We start from the raw sequence: 20,391 nt of genomic DNA on the forward strand, positions 1-20,391 counted from the left end.
ATGCTGTCTGAAGTGCTTGTCGTCAGCACTGTTGGCTGTCTTCTTGCTTTCATCTTCTCATCCTCTTCATAGCCTTACCTTCCCCTCATCCATCCTCCTCATAACCCCACCTTCCCCTCATCCATCTTCCTCATAACCCTACCTTCCCCTCATCCATCCTCCTCATAGCCTCACCTTCCCCTCATCCATCCTCCTCATAACCCCACCTTCCCCTCATCCATCCTCCTCATAGCCTCACCTTCCCCTCATCCATCCTCCTCATAACCCCTCCTTCCCCTCATCCATCCTCATAACCCCACCTTCCCCTCATCCATCTTCCTCATAACCCCACCTTCCCCTCATCCATCCTCCTCATAACCCCACCTTCCCCTCATCTATCTTCCTCATAACCCCACCTTCCCCTCATCCATCCTCCTCATAACCCCACCTTCCCCTCATCCATCCTCCTCATAACCTCACCTTCCCCTCATCCATCTTCCTCATAACCCCACCTTCCCCTCATCCATCCTCCTCATAACCCCTCCTTCCCCTCATCCATCCTCCTCATAACTCCACCTTCCCCTCATCCATCCTCCTCATAACCCCTCCTTCCCCTCATTCATCCTCCTCATAACCCCACCTTCCCCTCATCCATCCTCCTCATAGCCTCACCTTCCCCTCATCCATCCTCCTCATAACCCCTCCTTCCCCTCATCCATCCTCCTCATAACCTCACCTTCCCCTCATCCATCCTCCTCATAACCTCACCTTCCCCTCATCCATCTTCCTCATAACCCCACCTTCCCCTCATCCATTCTCCTCATAACCCCTCCTTCCCCTCATCCATCCTTCTCATAACTCCACCTTCCCCTCATCCATCCTCCTCATAACCCCTCCTTCCCCTCATTCATCCTCCTCATAACCCCACCTTCCCCTCATCCATCCTCCTCATAGCCTCACCTTCCCCTCATCCATCCTCCTCATAACCCCTCCTTCCCCTCATCCATCCTCCTCATAACCTCACCTTCCCCTCATCCATCCTCCTCATAACCCCACCTTCCCCTCACCCATCCTCCCCATCTCGAAAAGCCATGACAACATTCTTCTCGTTATTGATCAAAATTTTCCCTCAAATCCCGGGTGAAGAGGGGAGAGGGGAGGGGAGGAGAGGGGAGGGGAGGGGAGGAGAGGGGAGGGGAGGAGAGGGGAGGGGAGGAGAGGGGAGGGAAGGAGAGGGGAGGGAAGGAGATGGGAGGAGAGGGGAGGTAAGGAGAGGGGAGGTAAGGAGAGGGGAGGTAAGCAACGAGGGGTGTCGATGGGATTAAGGAAAGGGAGCCAGGGAAAGGGTTAAAGTAAGGGAGGAAGTAAAGGGAAGAAGAGGAAATGGAGCACGACCTGGGAATGGGGATGATAAGGGGTGAGAAGTGTTTATAGAAGAAGGGAAGGAGGACACGGAAGGAATAACAGGTGAGGGGCAGATAACATGAGGGGTGGTGGGTATGAGGGGCAGATAACATGAGGGGTGGTGGGTGTGAGGGGGAGATAACATGAGGGGTGGTGGGTGTGAGGGGCAGATAACATGGGGTGGTGGGTATGAGGGGCAGATAACATGAGGGGTGGTGGGTGTGAGGGGGAGATAACATGAGGGGTGGTGGGTGTCAGGGGCAGATAACATGAGGGGTGGTGAGTGTGAGGGGCAGATAACATGAGGGGTGGTGGGTGTGAGGGGCAGATAACATGAGGGGTGGTGAGTGTGAGGGGCAGATAACATGAGGGGTGGTGGGTGTGAGGGGAGATAACATGAGGGGTGGTGGGTGTGAGGGGCAGATAACATGAGGGGTGGTGGGTGTGAGGGGCAGATAACATGAGGGGTGGTGGGTGTGAGGGGCAGATAACATGAGGGGTGGTGGGTGTGAGGGGCAGATAACATCAGGGGTGGTGGGTGTGAGGGGCAGATAACATGAGGGGTGGTGGGTGTGAGGGGGGAGATAACATGAGGGATGGTGGGTGTGAGGGACAGATAACATGAGGGGTAGTGGGTGTGGGGGCAGATATCATGAGGGGTGGTGGGTGTGAGGGGCAGATAACATGAGGGGTGGTGGGTGTGAGGGGAGATAACATGAGGGGTGGTGGGTGTGAGGGGCAGATAACATGAGGGGTGGTGGGTGTAAGGGGCAGATAACATGAGGGGTGGTGGGTGTGAGGGGCAGATAACATGAGGGGTGGTGGGTGTGAAGGGCAGATAATATGAAGGGTGGTGGGTGTGAGGGGCAGATAACATGAGGGGTGTTGGGTGTGATGGGGGAGATAACATGATGGGTGGTGGGTGTGAGGGGAGATAACATGAGGGGTGGTGGGTGTGAGGGGCAGATAACATGAGGGGTGGTGGGTGTGAGGGGCAGATAACATGAGGGGTGGTGGGTGTGAGGGGCAGATAACATGAGGGAATAATGGGTAAGGGAAGTCATCGGGAAACAGAAAAGAAGGAATGGTGGCGAATAAAGTTGAAAAGTAATGGATGGTGATGGGAAGGGGAGGGGGGAGAAGGGAAAGTGGGAAGAAAGGGGAAGGAGGAAGAAGGGGGAAGAAAGGGGAAGGAGGAAGAAGGGGAAGAAGAGGAAGGTGATGGGGTAAACAGGTGATGGGGAGAGGCTATATGCAGGCGAAATAGATGGGTTAGAGACAAGTGGTGGCGAAGGGCTACGTATGGCAGTGGAGAAGCTGGAGAGGGGTTATAGGTAGGTGATGGGGAGGGGAAGGGGAGGGGAAGGGAGGGTAGATAATGGGGAGGGGTGGACAGGTGATGGCAGGGAACACAGGTGGTGGGAATTGGAAAGATCAGGTCCACCTGTCGCTTACAGAGCGCAGGAACCACTGGTTTAAAGTGTAAGGTCGAGGGGGAGGTGTGGAGAGGTGTGTGACAGGTGTGTGGAGGGTAGGGGGGAGGGTGTGGGAAGGGAGACTGAAGGAGAGGTGGGGGGGGGTGGAGTTGAAGTGAAAAGGCAAAAGACAAAATACAGGTGAATGAAGGGAGAGAAGAGTCAGAATAGGTGAGGGACAGGAAAGTAGAAGAGAGGGAGAGGAGGAGAGGAGAGTATAGGTGAGGGGGGGGGGCAGAGTAGAGGTGAGAGCACGTGTTTATGAACACCTGTAAGCAGAGTTGGGGTATCGAACCCCTGTTAGTTATCTGTAAGAATTAAAACGTGAATTACACTCTACCGACACTTTCCAATTCCTCTCTCAACGGACGTAGCCACAACCCAAATGCTGTAGGCTCTCTGCCCACTCTCCAGCCCACACGAGGCTCTCTGCCCACTCTCCAGCCCACACGAGGCTCTCTGCCCACTCTCCAGCCCACACGAGGCTCTCTGCCCACTCTCCAGCCCACACGAGGCTCTCTGCCCACTCTCTAGCCCACACGAGGCTCTCTGCCCACTCTCCAGCCCACATGAGGCTCTCTGCCCACTCTCTAGCCCACACGAGGCTCTCTGCCCACTCTCCTGCCCACACGAGGCTCTCTGCCCACTCTCCTGCCCACACGAGGCTCTCTGCCCACTCTCCAGCCCACACGAGGCTCTCTGCCCACTCGTCAACCCACACCACCCACAGACAGAGTCCTGCAAGTATATTCCTGTGTTGTACTCCCACAGTTTGGCACCGCTGAACACCCCCCCCCCCCACAGTCACCCACTAGGGGTGGGGGGGCGCAGACCCTAACCAGCCCCCACAGTCACCCACTAGGGGGTGGGGGGGCGCAGACCCTAACCAGCCCCCACAGTCACCCACTAGGGGGGTGGGGGGGGGGTGGACGCAGACCCTAACCAGCCCCCCACAGTCACCCACTAGTGGGGGGGGCGCAGACCCTAACCAGCCCCCACAGTCACCCACTAGGGGGGGGGGGGGTGGACGCAGACCCTAACCAGCCCCCCACAGTCACCCACTAGGGGGGGGGGCGCAGACCCTAACCAGCCCCCACAGTCACCCACTAGGGGGGTGGGGGGGTGGACGCAGACCCTAATCAGCCCCCACAGTCACCCACTAGGGGGGTGGGGGGGGCGCAGACCCTAACCAGCCCCCACAGTCACTCACTAGGGGGATGGGGGGTGGACGCAGACCCTAACCAGCCCCCACAGTCACCCACTAGGGGGGGGGAGGTGGACGCAGACCCTAACCAGCCCCCACAGTCACCCACTAGGGGTGGGGGGTGGACGCAGACCCTAACCAGCCCCCACAGTCACCACTCATAACGAACCTAAACCCCCCCTCCCCTCACCCCCCTCACCACCACACTAAAGATACATTTGCATTCAAATAAAAATCAGAGTTAATGTATATTTCTCTCTTCCATATCATTATTCACCAGACTCAACAACACGGGAGCCGAAGAAGGCTTTGAGCCGGCTTCAACTTCCTCATCCCTCAGGAAGCTTTAATAAAAAAAGATATTTACAACTCCAAAATAGCCTCGTGCTGTAAATAACTGTAAACTTTGTGTAAATCTCAATTGACTTCAATACCCTAAAGATGTCAATAAATTGTTCTTGTTGTTCTTTATTCATGTTCTTTGGATAAAAGACGTTTAGTTCTTTCTTCACTGCGGTTATATTTTTGGAGCGAACATCAGATTAGAAGCTCTGTGCACTCCCTTCATAGCGCTCATTTCTAAAAGCTGTTGTATTAGCTGTTTTACACTTTTCATTAAACATTCATCTGTTATTCATTTGGAGGGAAGGAATTGTTCAGGACATTCACGCCTCAATCAGTCAAACGCATTTTCTAGAATCAGCAGTCAGTCGGAAAGTAAAAATAAAAAAGAAATGACATGACACCAAGTTAAACGGGAACACAAATATTGCAATGTTGGCGCCATGCACGAAATTAAAAACAATGAATACTAATCTAGAAGAATATAAGTAAAAAGTATCTAAATCACACACACACACACACACACACACACACACACACACACACACACACACACACACACACACACACACACACGTGGAAACTGAGTGCCCAAATGAGCCACAGAGATATTAGAAAGAACTTTTTTAGTGTCAGAGTGGTTGACAAATGGAATGCATTAGGCAGTGATGTGGTGGAGGCTGACTCCATACACAGTTTCAAGTGTAGATATGATAGAGCCCAATAGGCTCAGGAATCTGTACACCTGTTGATTGACGGTTGAGAGGCGGGACCAAAGAGCCAGAGCTCAACCCCCGCAAACACAACTAGGTGAGTACAACTAGGTGAGTACACACACACACACACACACACACACACACACACACACACACACATGAAATGGAATGCATTAGGAAGTGATGTGGTGGAGGCTGACTCCCTACACAGTTTCAAGTGTAGATATGATAGAGCCCAGTAGGCTCAGAAACCTGTACATCAGTTGATGTACGCACACACACGCGCTCACGCACGCTCCTGGAGTATGGAGCACCGACTGGGAACCCTCACATATAAAGGTCACACGATGAGAAAGCTTAGAGCCGTGCCATATGGGCTGGTGTCGGATATTAAAGTATTGATAAATGAGAAACAGATGTAAAAACCTGGGGGGCCAGATTCACGAAGCAGTTACGCAAGTAGTTACTAACGTGTACATCTTTTCTTAATTTTTGACGACTTTGGTTACATTTATTAAACAGTTTACAAGCATGACAACTTCCCAATCAACTGTTGTTATTGTTATAAACAGCCTCCTGGTGCTTTGGAACTCATTAACTGTTTAATAATTGTAAACAAAGCCGCCAAAGATTGAGAAAAGATGTACAGGTTCGTAAGTGCTTGCGTAACTGAGCGTAACTGCTTCGTGAATCTGACCCCTGAACTTTGCATTTTTAGAAAAAACTAAGAGAGACATGATAACAACATATAGAATAATGAAATAAAAACATAAAAATAAATGTATATATGTTTGATAAGAATATGAACAGAGTGTATATAGACGGAATCTGGCAACATAGGTAAGTCATAGACAAGTGATCTTTACTCTTGTTAAGAACTAAAATGAAACAAACGAGGAAATAATAGCAGCCCGTCCTCCAAAGACCCAAAAGTGATTCCATCCACCCACCAAACCCCCTGTTTATATGAAAAACGGTTTACACACGACTCACAACTGCTTTCGTTCGAACACTTCCGGAACAAGTGCTTCACTGACGAGTTTTTATCACATCGCTGTAAATGCTTCACCCACGTACTACAAATACAAATAATCGCCAACAGAACCTAAATACTTAACCAAACCTAACCTATGCCTATATATGCACAATATGCTAATATATTATAATAATAACTTATATTTGAGAAAATTCCTGTTTTGAATGAACAGCATGTTAAAATTTATGAATGCGTCTGTGAGGTCGACCGCTGGATGTAATGGACTTGAGTCGAGGACGGGTTGAATAATAGAGGTAAACTAGGCACTTCTACAAATACAGGAGTGACAAAGTGTTAAAAAAAAGCACAAATCAAGGAGGAGGGCACCAGGAGCTGGAGCTCAAGCCCCGAAAATACAGGTTAAACAAACACACCCCCGGACGCACTATAGACATATTTCTGTGTGTCTCTCTCTGTCTGTCTCTCTCTCTCTGTCTCTCTCTCTCTGTCTCTCTCTCTCTGTGTCTGTCTCTCTCTCTCTCTCTCTCTCGCTCTCTCGCTCTCTCGCTCTCTCGCTCTCTCGCTCTCTCTCTCTCTCTCTCTCTCACTACTCCGCCACAGCGTCCACCAAAAAATATATCGAGCCCACAGTAGTGAAATTTTGGTCGGAGGTTCTTTATGTGCGTCCCTGGATTACCTGATTACGTTTCCAGGCTGCCAAATCGATTTTGGCCTTTTATCATATGTATTTTTGTGTGTATGTGGTGATGGGGAGAGATAGCTGGGCAGCCGAGCCCTCACTGTGAGCGGGAAGTTCCTGGTATAGGGGAGGGAGAGGCAGACGGGAGTAGAAGAGGGAAGGAACATATAAGAGAAGAGAATGGAGCAGCAACAGGGACATATAGGGGCAAGGGAGGTGGGGACGGGGAAGATTATATAGTTACGGGAGGTAAGGTAATTAAAGGAAAAAAACACTATTCAGTTTGACTAATAGATCCCTATCAGTGTAAATTAAATGCTTTAAATATTAGCATTTAAAGAATCGCCCATCGCGAAATAAGAAATAACTGAAATATTTCACAAGTCAACTGTAAAATATTTATTGTGCTTTCCCTAGAAATGTTGGTGCTCCGTAATTGACCCAATGCAGTTGTTTCATTGTTTCTTAATCAATTTTATAAAAGTGTGAAGAGGGGAGGGGTACTGAGGGAAGGGGAAAATAAGGTAAAGAGTGGGAAGACGGGAGGGGGGGGGGGGGAAGAACCGGTAAACAATCATTAGCAAAAGTTGAACAGCAATTAAGTCACCCTATTCTTCGTCACTCTCAACGTTTAAAGACTATTTAATCGTATTGTGAGGTCAACCCACGCACATAAATATCCATGTTTTTGCATATCAATTTCCCCAAACCTCTAGTACCAGTTTCTGATACAGATAATGGCTCCAAAGAGCCTCAACTTACGGGCTCACCATAGCCCGTGCTACTTGGAACGTTTCGTTCTAAGTAGCTGAATCTTAAACAACAACAACAACAACGAGTATATCATTTCAGTATACCTGTGTCCCCAGTGTCAGAAGGACACTGAATCATACATTTCTGATGATGTCTCATTGTTGACGAACAATGTCAAACATCAAAATAGAAAGGTTAAATGATTTAGTGATTCTTCACCCTCTAAATGGTAGAAGGTATTTACTATCCATTAGAAATACGCATTAGAAAATTAGTAAGCATAACAATACTGTTATTTTTTAATTCCACATGTGTTAGAGAAAACCTGCTTATATATATATATATATATATATATATATATATATATATATATATATATATATAAATATATATATATATATATATATTAAAGCAAGGGGTCGGAAAGGTTGATTTACGCGACTTGTGGGGTCCCTACAATTTCACCAGAGGATGTGTGTGTGTGTGTGTGTGTGTGTGTGTGTGTGTGTGTGTGTGTGTGGTGTTGTGTGTGTGTGTGTGTGTGTGTGTGTGTGTGTGTGTATATATATATATATATATATAGAGAGAGAGAGAGAGAGAGAGAGAGAGAGAGAGAGAGAGAGAGAGAGAGAGAGAGAGAGAGAGAGAGAGAGAGAGAGAGAGAGAGAGAGAGAGAAACGTCAGAAGAGACGCTGTCCTCAGGGCTGTACACAACCATTTCCGTCCCCTTTACCCATTCATCCGATCGTGCTACAGTGGGGAATAAGCTCCTTTTTTGGGAGCATGAAATAGACTCCTGTGAAGGTGTCCAACAAGATGACCCCTTAGCCCCCCTCCTTTTCTGCTTAGCTATCATAGAGGTCACTGATAGTCTGACAAGCGAGCTAAATATCTGGTACCTGGTTGATGGCACTCTCGCTGGAACCCCGGAAACCATTATGGAGGATATAAGGAAAATTCAGGAGCAGGGAGCAGCTTTGGGCCTCATTCTCAATGCATCCAAATGTGAAATAGTCTCCCGCAACCCAGACATCACTAGGCAAATACAGAATGTTCTTCCAGACATTCTCGTTGTTGAGTCACCTGACTGCACCCTCCTGGGTGCAGTCAATGGACCTTCCTGGGTGCCCCCATTGGCCCCACGAGCAATCGCGGAGGTCCTGGATGCAAAAATCTCTGATCTAAAGAGAATGCAGGACAGGATTGACAAGATTGATGCCCATGATGCTCTCTTCCTCCTCACAAGATGCCTATCTCTCCCTAAGTTGACCTACTTTTCGAGGTGTTCTCCATCCTACAGCAGCCCTAAGTTAAATGTGTATGACACCCTTCTGAGGTCCATGCTGGTGAAAGTCCTGAACCCGCCATTGGACGACTCTCAGTGGGAGCAAGCAACCCTCCCTGTAAGACTCGGCGGCCTTGGTGTCCGCACAGCCTCCCAGATATCTCTACCAGCCTTCCTTTCCTCCTCCCATGCATCGCACGACCTAGTCAGAGATATCTTACCTGCAACCCTGAGAGATTCAGCAGGAATACACGATCCTGCTTTCACTGAATGTTCAAATCAGTGGGATGCTCTTGCAGCCCCAGCAACCATTATAGAGCCAACAAAACAACACAAACAGTCCGGCTGGGACCACCCACTAGTGGAAAAAGTAGCTGATGCCATGCTCAGCGCCGCAACATCAGACAAGGAGAAAGCCCGCCTCAGAGCAGTGCGTGCCCCCATGCAGGATACTTCCTCCTGGCAGTACCCATGTCAGCAATGGGCACGCGCCTAGATCCAGAATCCCTTCGTGTAGCAGTGGCCCTCCGCCTTAGTACCCCAATTCACACTGAATACAAGTGTATTTGCAACAGAGTGAAGGCAGACCAATATGGACTGCATGGGTTGTATTGCAAAAGCACAAAGGGCTGGCATGCAAGACACAACGAGGTCAATGACATCATCAAGAGAAGCCTCGTCTCAGCTGGGTGCCCAGCGGAGAGAGAACCTCGCATCTTAGGGGACCAAAACCCGGATTTCCCCGTACTTCGCCCTGATGGCATCACCATATACTCCTGGAAGGAGGGTAGACAGTTGGTGTGGGACTACACATGTGCATCCACCCTGGCTGACACCTATGTACACTTCGGAGCTGATGAAGCAGGTGGGGCGGCCAACCACAGGGAAACGGTAAAATCACTCAAGTACAGGCGACTGGAAGGTCAATACCTCTGTTCCCATAGCGTCTGAGACGCATGGCCCCTGGGGCAAGAGTGCCTTGGGATTTCTGAAGGAATTGGGTTCCAAGCTCATTGACGTCACCAGAGACCCAAGAGCTTCCAGTTTTTTGTTTCAGCGCCTCAGTATGGCGATCCAGAGGGGAAACGCCTGCTGCATCCTCGGTTCCAGTCCGGAAGCGGAGGAGCTTCAAGAGATCCATAACCCTTAGGCATTTTTTGTATCAACCAATGTATATCTTGTAATGACAGTTGAGAGGCGGGCCGAAAGAGCAGAGCTCAACCACCGCAAGCACAACTAGGTAAATACAACTAGGTGAACACACACACACACACACACACACACACACACACACACACACACACACACATACACACACACACACACACCCATGAGGGCGGAAGGGAAGGTGATGGTTTCCTGCATGAGTGAAGTTGATAGCCGCGGGAGGGAGGTAAAGGGGGAAATAAGAGTGTGTGATAGACAGGAGATGAAGCAGTAAGAGGAGCGGGAGAACTGAGGAGTAACAAGGGGCAGGAAACAAGGAAGTAGAGGATGTAAGTGAGAGAGAAATGGGCAAGAAAACAATGACCATCGAAATGAGATAATTGGTAGAGGAGGTAAGAAGAGGGAGAGTGAAGAGGGGAGGAGTTAGACGCACACATGACAAAGTTGGAACTGGTGAGGAAAAAGGTAAATATGGAGGAAGATGAATGAGAGTGTGAGAAGGACTGGATAGGGGCAGGAGGGGACGAGAGGGGCGAGAGGGGCGAGAGGGGAGAGAGGGGCGAGAGGGGGCGAGAGGGGGCGAGAAAGGGCGAGAGGGGGCGAGAGAGGGCGAGGGGGCGAGAGAGGGCGAGAGGCGGAGGGGCGAGAGGGGCGAGAGGGGCAGGAGGGGGCAGGAGGGGGCGAGAGGGGCAGGAGGGAGCGAGAGGGGCAGGAGGGGGCAGGAGGGGGCAGGAGGGGGCGAGAGGGGAGAGAGGGGCGAGAGGGAAGAGAGGGGCGAGGGGTGGCAACCCTGACACTTGTCCAGCTTTTAACGGAAAAAAAGAGTGCTTTCTCCTGAACCTGCCATTATATACGAACGTAGACGAGAGAAGAGGGAGAGAGAAGAGGGAGAGAGAGAGAAGAGGGAGAGAGAAGAGGGAGGGAGAGAGAAGAGGGAGAGAGAGAGAAGAGGGAGAGAGAAGAGGGAGGGAGAGAGAAGAGGGAGAGAGAGAGAAGAGGGAGAGAGAAGAGGGAGAGAGAGATGTAGGGAAGATACAGTGTGTGGGAAGATACTGTGTGGGAAGATACTGAGTGTGGGAAGATACAGTGTGTGGGAAGATACTGTGTGGGAAGATACTGTGTGGGAAGATACAGTGTGTGGGAAGATACAGAGTGTGGGAAGATACAGAGTGTGGGAAGATACTGTGTGGGAAGATACAGAGTGTGGGAAGATACAGAGTGTAGGAAGATACAGTTTGTAGGAAGATACAGAGTGTGGGAAGATACAGTGTGTGGGAAGATACTGTGTGGGAAGATACTGTGTGGGAAGATACTGTGTGGGAAGATACTGTGTGGGAAGATACAGAGTGTGGGAAGATACAGTGTGTGGGAAGATACAGAGTGTAGGAAGATACAGTGTGTAGGAAGATACAGAGTGTGGGAAGATACAGAGTGTGGGAAGATACAGTGTGTAGGAAGATACAGTGTGTAGGAAGATACAGAGTGTGGGAAGATACAGTGTGTGGGAAGATACAGAGTGTAGGAAGATACAGTGTGTAGGAAGATACAGAGTGTGGGAAGATACAGAGTGTGGGAAGATACAGAGTGTAGGAAGATACAGTGTGTGGGAAGATACTGTGTGGGAAGATACAGAGTGTGGGAAGATACAGAGTGTAGGAAGATACAGAGTGTAGGAAGATACAGAGTGTGGGAAGATACAGAGTGTGGGAAGATACAGAGTGTAGGAAGATACAGAGTGTAGGAAGATACAGAGTGTGGGAAGATACAGAGTGTAGGAAGATACAGAGTGTGGGAAGATACAGAGTGTAGGAAGATACAGAGTGTAGGAAGATACAGTGTGTGGGAAGATACAGAGTGTGGGAAGATACAGAGTGTAGGAAGATACAGAGTGTAGGAAGATACAGAGTGTGGGAAGATACAGAGTGTGGGAAGATACAGAGTGTAGGAAGATACAGAGTGTAGGAAGATACAGAGTGTAGGAAGATACAGGGTGTAGGAAGATACAGAGTGTGGGAAGATACAGATTGTAGGAAGATACAGAGTGTGGGAAAATAGAGTAGTGGAAAGAGAGAGTGAAACGAGATGGACAGGCAATTTCAGGATTGAAAAGCATTACCATTCAGTTGAAGGTGATGTCTCAGTGTGTTTATTGTGCTTGTTCCCTGTTGCACCTGTCTTCCTTCCTCGCACTATATACGTGACTATGTTGTATGGCTTGGGCTATGCCACCCCATATATATATATTATATATATATATATATATATATAATATATATATATATTATATATATATATATATATATGTCGTACCTAATAGCCAGAACGCACTTCTCAGGCTACTATTCAAGGCCTGATTTGCCTAATAAGCCAAGTTTTCATGAATTAATGTTTTTTCGTCTACCTAACCTACCTAACCTAACCTAGCTTTTTTTGGCTACCTAACCTAACCTTACCTATAAATATAGGTTAGGTTAGGTTAGGTAGGGTTGGTTAGGTTCGGTCATATATCTACGTTAATTTTAACTCCAATAAAAAAAAATTGACCTCATACATAGAGAAAAGGGTTGGTTTATCATTTCATAAGAAAAAAATTATAGTAAATATATTAATTCAGGAAAACTTGGCTTATTAGGCAAATCGGGCCTTGAATAGTAGGCTGAGAAGTGAGTTCTGGCTACTAGGTACGACATATATATATATATATATATATATATATATATATATATATATATATATATATATATATATGTGTCCTAGTAGCCAGAACGCACTTCTCAGCCTACTATGCAAGGCCCGATTTGCCTAATAAGCCAAGTTTTGATGAATTAATTGTTTTTCGACTACCTAACCTAACCTAACTTTTTCGGCTACCTAACCTAACCTATAAAGATTGGTTAGGTTAGGTTAGGTAGGGTTGGTTAGGTTCGATCATATATCTACGTTAATTTTAACTCCAATAAAAAAAATTTGACCTCATACATAATGAAATGGGTAGCTTTAACATTTCATAAGAAAAAAATTAGAGAAAATATATTAATTCAGGAAAACTTGACTTATTAGGCAAATCGTGCCTAATAAGATATATATATATATATGTGTGTATATCACGAAAATAAACACGTGATTAAGAATGTGACAATGTCAGACCACGAAGGAAAAATGAAACAGGAAATTTCCTTAAGTACTTTCGTATATTAAATACATCTTCAGAAGGTGATCAAACCCCCCATACATTACGTCCTCCTATGATGGAGTGATAGACGGCCGACAGGCCTTAATAAAAACATATGCATATCACGAAAATAAACACGTGATTAAGAATGTGACAATGTCAGACCACGAAGGAAAAATGAAACAGGAAATTTCCTTAAGTACTTTCGTATATTAAATACATCTTCAGAAGGTGATCAAACCCCCCATACATTACGTCCTCCTATGATGGAGTGATAGACGGCCGACAGGCCTTAATAAAAACATATGCCGTTTTTAAAAGCATCTTCACCTTCTGAAGATGTATTTAATATACGAAAGTACTTAAGGAAATTTCCTGTTTCATTTTTCCTTCGTGGTCTGACATTGTATATATATATATATATATATAATTATATATATATATATATATATATATATATATATATATATATATATATATATATATGTCGTACCTAGTAGCCAGAACGCACTTCTCAGCCTACTTTGCAAGGCCCGATTTGCCTAATAAGCCAAGTTTTCATGAATTAATTATTTTTCGACTACCTAACCTACCTAACCTAACCTAACCTAACTTTTTCGGCTACCTAACCTAACCTAACCTATAGAGATAGGTTAGGTTAGGTTTGGTAGGGTTGGTTAGGTTCGGTCATATATCTACGTTAATTTTAACTCCAATAAAAAAAACTTGACCTCATTCATAATGAAATGGGTAGCTTTATCATTTCATAAGAAAAAAATTAGAGAAAATATATTAATTCAGGAAAACTTGGCTTATTAGGCAAATCGGGCCTTGCATAGTAGGCTGAAAAGTGCGTTCTGGCTACTAGGTACGACATATATATATATATATATATATATATATATATATATATATATATATATATATATATAATATATATATCCACCAATAAATTCACTTGTATGTGTTGCAGGGCGAACTCTGGCTCCTGGGACCTGCCTATCAGTCCCTCCCGGCTTTCTGGCTTAGCATAACTATTCTTGAAATCATATTAAGCATTAACTGCCTCTCATTGTAGGTCATTCCACTTGCTAATCACACGTTAATCCGCTTGGACCCGCCGGTATACAGCGACAGCCTCGCATCAAGCAGGTCCCTTTTCCATCCCTAATTGCTTGTCCAAGCAATTGGGCACTATTCCTTTCGTCCGACCTCACACCCAGCTCCTATCCTGTTTTCGTACCCATCACAGGTGCTATGTAGTCACACTGATCACGCTAGTTCGTGATAATCACGTTATGTCATGCTGATGACTGATTTAATAATGAATAAATGGTTCTATCCTGTCCAGATTGTGTATTTTAATAAATTTCATATAACTTAAAATCTTGTGTGTACCTTTTCTTTCTGTACAGTTTTATGTAACAATGTTGGGGGGGTTCTATAGTGTTATTAAATACTATTGTGTGTGCATAGTTATGCAATTACCTCACGGTGATAAGATTCTTACATTAATGGCTCCCATGATTTGTATTTTACCACTTTTTCTAAGATTTATTCGTTATTGAAATGTTATGAAACGTCTCCCATCTGTACACTTCTTGATAACTAAGAACATTGGAATAAAGAAAATGTTAAAAAGAACTATTGGCCCATACGAGGCAGCTCCTATTTAAATCCACCCAAACTCATTGATATTATGTCTCTCCTACTCTTGAAACAAGCCAGTGAACCCAAGTCTGTTACGTTTCCTAGTAATTTGATTCATAAACCTACAATAATATTTACAAACCAGTATTTACCCAGGTCTTTCCTGCACTTAAACCTCTTATGAATGTTTCTAATCTAACAATCTCTCTCTCTCAGAACAACGCAATATAACAATCTTTAAATTTGAATTTACTTAACAATTTCTTGATAATTGAAACTTCTAACTAAAGCTTACAAGAAATACTCACCTTTACCAGTAAAGTGGCTGGCAGAGCTAGTATTAAATTGTTTCTCCACTCTGTACCGGAATCCATTTAAAGCAAACAAAAAATAGGTTTATAGAGCAGCAGAGTTGTTCAATGTGCAACCACCTAAAGAATCCATGCAACATATACCTAAGTTCTAAGCTATTGTAAAGTTCAAATTATATTTGAACTTTATTATACTTTTTATATTTGATTGCATCTCCATCGCAAAGGAGATGCAATCTGCAATTATTTAGCGATAACTGACACGGCAGATATAATGTATATTGCAAAACAAACAAGCGAGGATTTCAATCCGCGTATTTCATGAATTTTTTTTTGGCAATGTTGTCAGGACAATTTTGACCTGAAAAGATACCTAACCCTCCTGGCGTCATTAACAAATGTGTCTTCTTTACAAGACTTGAGACCAATCTCACTCCTTTTCCCATCGCTCACCTGCTGCCAATCTCATGCGTGTTACTGCTCAAGCACCTGTCATCACTCTAATGTCTGACACCACTCTCATACCTGTTATCACTCACACACCTGTCACCTCCCTCTCACACCTACTACTACCCCCCCAAACATGGGGCCCAGAAATACACCTGATAACCAACACTCTTCAAGCCAAAGATGAATCATATACAAGTGTATTTCACCCCTTAAGGTCGTGTTCCTATTTCGGTAAAATGTCTGAACCCTGAGAATTAGGTGAATGAATTGGAATGGGTTGCCCCATGTACATGCCACTTGCATGCACCACTGGCTGCCCACTGTGTTGCTCATTCTCCCCTCGGTGTAACTCCCTCCTCACCCCACACCCGCTGCACCACTGGATATCCACATGACAGGTGTGGACATATGTGGACGGAAATATAAAAAAATACTGTGAACGCTTCCGGTAATATTCATGTTTTGCTGGAAATAACTGTCAGCTTTTCTTGAAGTTAGAGAAGGAAAAGTTGCCTCTAATCTGACACCTTTCATAATAGTGACGAATATATATATATTATTATATATATATATTATATATATATAATATATATATATATATATAATAATATATATATATATATATATATATATAATCTTTTGCGGATCTGAAGTTCCAAATGCCTGTTATATTTTTAAGACATGAACACACACACACACACACACACACACACACACACACACACACACACACACACACACACACACACACCTATTCACTTTTCCAAATATATGTAACATCACAATAATAATAATTATAATATTAATTACAATTAATATTGTGTGACGCTCTCTTCTCTCATGTTAGGGATTCTAATCATCCTATTGATTGGTCTTCCTCTAAAATAATCTTTCCTGCCTCTACACAGACGCCATCGTGTTGAATCAGCTCTGATACTCAACATACCCAACATAAACCTGAGTCACAGTATACACTTAAATGCTCCAACCTTCTTAACAAACGTGACCTGACGTAAGCCTACACTTCCTTTTATCTTTTTCTCTCTCTCTCTCTCTCCTCTTCTCTCACGATCCCTTTCTTATTCCTATTATTACACCCTTTATTATACCTTACTTTTAGCCTTGATCTTCTCTTCCTCTAAGATTTCCATCTCCTCACATCTCTCTTGCCTATTATTGTCCTCCCCTTCTTCGTCTCATCACAATCGACTTAAATGGTCCTGGGGCCAGATTCACGAAAGCAGTTACGCAAGCACTTGCGAACGTGTACATCTTTCCTCAATGTTTAACGGCTTTGGTTACATTTATTAAACAGTTTACAAGCATGAAAACATCCCATTCAACTGTTGTTATTGTTATAAACAGCCTCCTGGTGCTTCGGAGCTCATTAACTGTTTAATAATTGGGAACAAAGCCGCCAAAGATTGAGAAAAGATGTACAGGACCCAGATTCACGAAAGCACTTACGCAAGCACTTACGAACCTGTACATCTTTTCTCAATCTTTGGCGGCTTTGTTTCCAATTATTAAACAGTTAATGAGCTCCGAAGCACCAGGAGGCTGTTTATAACAATAACAACAGTTGAATGGGAAGTTTTCATGTTTGTAAACTATTTAATAATTGGAAACAAAGCCGCCATAGATTGAGAAAAGATGTACAGGTTCGTAAGTGCTTGCGTAAGTACTTTCGTGAATCTGGCCCCAGGTTCGTAAGTGCTTGCGTAAGTGCTTTCGTGAATCTGGCCCCAGGACGGGCCGTAACGTCGTCATCTCTTCAATTTCTAGCGTGTGGTCTGGTCAATATATTATTAATCAGAATTTACCCCGATTTAGCACAGTTGTGAGGGAGATTAAAGTGACCACCTCCCGGCCAATATTACCCTCGGCGGCTCAGGCAAAGTGTAATAAATATATACATCAGTTTATCGGTGTTATCCGAGTTGATCATCATGCTAATTACAGTAATTACATTATAAAACCTTCATTTGTTTTCCTGCTGGAATTATATATTCTATAAGTGGGACATTTTGAAAATTATATTTAAGAAATATAAAAATTGAAACAAATCAAATTAATTCACATTTTTAATACATAGATGTGAATATGTGTAGGTAGAAGTTATTTATTGTCTAAGTTTACAATTTAGATCAAAATTATTCTGGATTTGTAACTATTTATTACAAAATAATTTACTTGCATTAGGAATTATTAGAATAAACAGGATCAAGGTGAAAAGCTGCAATATGCGGTGACGTTGCTGTGGGAGATCTGACACCCACACTGTGGGAGACCTGACACCCCACACTGTGGGAGACCTGACACCCTCACTGTGAGAGACCTGACACCCCACACTGTGGGAGACCTGACACCCCACACTGTGGGAGACCTGGCACCCCACACTGTGGGAGACCTGACACCCCACACTGTGGGAGACCTGACACCCCACACTGTGGGAGACCTGGCACCCACACTGTGGGAGACCTGGCACCCACACTGTGGGAGACCTGGCACCCACACTGTGGGAGACCTGGCACCCACACTGTGGGAGACCTGGCACCCACACTGTGGGAGACCTGGCACCCACACTGTGGGAGACCTGGCACCCACACTGTGGGAGACTTGACACCCACGTCCCTTCCCTCTCCCGGCAGTCAAGTCTAGAGAGTGTTAACCCTGTTGAGTACATCGCTGAACTTCAGAACGACCCTTAATGTCTAGCTCAGTCTCCCTTGCCATTACACCCTTCGTGTAGTAAGCCACAGCAATAAAATCTTACTCCAGGGGGGAAAAACTCGCCTAAGAGATCTCACATGTTCTTAAATGATCACGATTGTAATATTAACAATTGTTTACAATCATTGGAGATATTTTCTTATGTTAAATATCACGATGAATTTTTATACAATAACAATCACGTTAATATTTTGGCCTCTGATGGGTTATTAAGATCTATCAGCATTAGGAGGGTTATTAAGGCATATTAACCTATTCAAGGTTATTAAGACATATCAACCTTTGGAGGATTATTAAGGTGTATTAACCTCTGAGGTTTACTAAGGCCTATCGATCACCTTTGGAGGGTCATTAAGGAAACCACAATTGCTTACTCACCAACCAGCAAGTATACCATAGTACTGGTCTAAGCTCTTAGAGTATACACACAGACGCTCATGTAAATAGGCTCATATATACACCCCAATGTTGCCAACCCGACCTAAACTATTGGTCAACTAAATTCACAATAAATAAATATACGCCAGAGGTGAAATAATTAACACGGCAATTAAACGGCGTATAGCCCACCACAACTTAACGGGACACAACTAATCAGCGTAATCAGTCGGGACAAAACTAATCAGCGTAATCAGTCGGGACACAACTAATCAGCGTAATCAGTCGGGACACAACTAATCAGGGTAATCAGTAGGGACAAAACTAATCAGGGTAATCAGTCGGGAGAAAACTAATCAGGGTAATCAGTCGGGACACAACTAATCAGCGTAATCAGTCGGGACACAACTAATCAGGGTAATCAGTCGGGAGAAAACTAATCAGGTTAATCAGTCTACAAATCCGACGCTAGTGAAATCTGACAAGGAAATATATTGGCATGGGAACCGAGGCATCACCAGACAAGCAATCTAATCTCATGACCTTTGTCCGGACAGCCACGTAATCGTTTTGTCCGGTGACAGGAAGCCTGGGCATATATACTTACGCACAGGCTTGTATTACGGTCTCCCAAAGGTCGAACTTGATGATCTTCCACCAGGATGCAACCCTACAGTGGCTGCCTAACTCTCGGGTACCTCTTTATTACCAGGTGAACAGGTGCGTTACGTGCATGAAAACATGCACAGTCTTCTTTTCGGTCCCGCCTGGGAATCGAACCCCGGGATGCCTGATTGCGAGTCAGGAACGAAGCCACCTGAGCTACAAGAGCGTCAGACGTGCAGACGATGACCCTATAACGTCTCCACAACGAATTACGGGCTATTCATGCCCGTGCCACCTCTTGGGTGGCTTAATCTTCATCAATCAATCAATCTCCACAACGAGGAAAGGTGTAGCAGGACATTCCTTTCCCTTCCCCCGACCCATCCCAAATCCTTATACTGACCCCTTCCCAGTGCTATATAGTCATAATGGCTTGGTGCTTTCCCCCCCCCCTGATAGTTCCCTTCCCTTCTCCATAACGAGGGCAAACGCCTGTAATCTAACTAAAACAATCAGGACTTAATTCAGAACATTTTTTAAATGAATAATCAGAAATATAAATTCGTAGTTAATAAAAAGGTTATTTACAAGTTTTGTGTATGAGTGGCTTTATTTAATGCGCTTTCAGATATACCTCTGTTTAAGGTGCTCATGTACGCATATTTTATGACTAAATTATTATTATTATTATTATTATTATTATTAAAGTCTATCTGCCACAGAAAACGGAGCTACGCGCTTCAGTCGAGGGTGACTAAACAAAACTGGTCGAGCCCCGATGCGGCAACCTTGGACCATCAATAACTGAAGAATTACGGCTTTAGGCCATCCTGTCCGGTCATCCACATCGTAACGATTATTGCGGTGGATCACGTCATAAGATTACCAGACATAACACGATGGCCAGTCCCCACGTGATCATCACTCATCACGTAACGAAAGCGTCCTGTAGCACAGTAGCCTGCATCCTCGGCTCGCAACCCAGGGACTCGTTGGTGCAATCTCCGGGCAGGACAAAAACGGTCGGGCACGTTTCCTTTCACCTGATACACCTGCTCGCGAGCTCTAAAATGTGTACCTGAGGAGTTAT

General features: G+C 45.2%; 1 protein-coding gene across 2 annotated transcripts in view; it reads left to right on the forward strand.

Moving 5' to 3' along the window:
• Positions 1-20,391, forward strand: part of LOC123756344 (uncharacterized) — a 402,241-nt gene that overhangs the window by 212,122 nt on the left and 169,728 nt on the right. The gene's annotated exons all lie outside the window — the stretch shown is intronic.

This window comes from Procambarus clarkii, chromosome 25 (genome assembly GCF_040958095.1).
Source record: "Procambarus clarkii isolate CNS0578487 chromosome 25, FALCON_Pclarkii_2.0, whole genome shotgun sequence".
NCBI classification, from domain to species: Eukaryota; Metazoa; Arthropoda; class Malacostraca; order Decapoda; family Cambaridae; genus Procambarus; species Procambarus clarkii.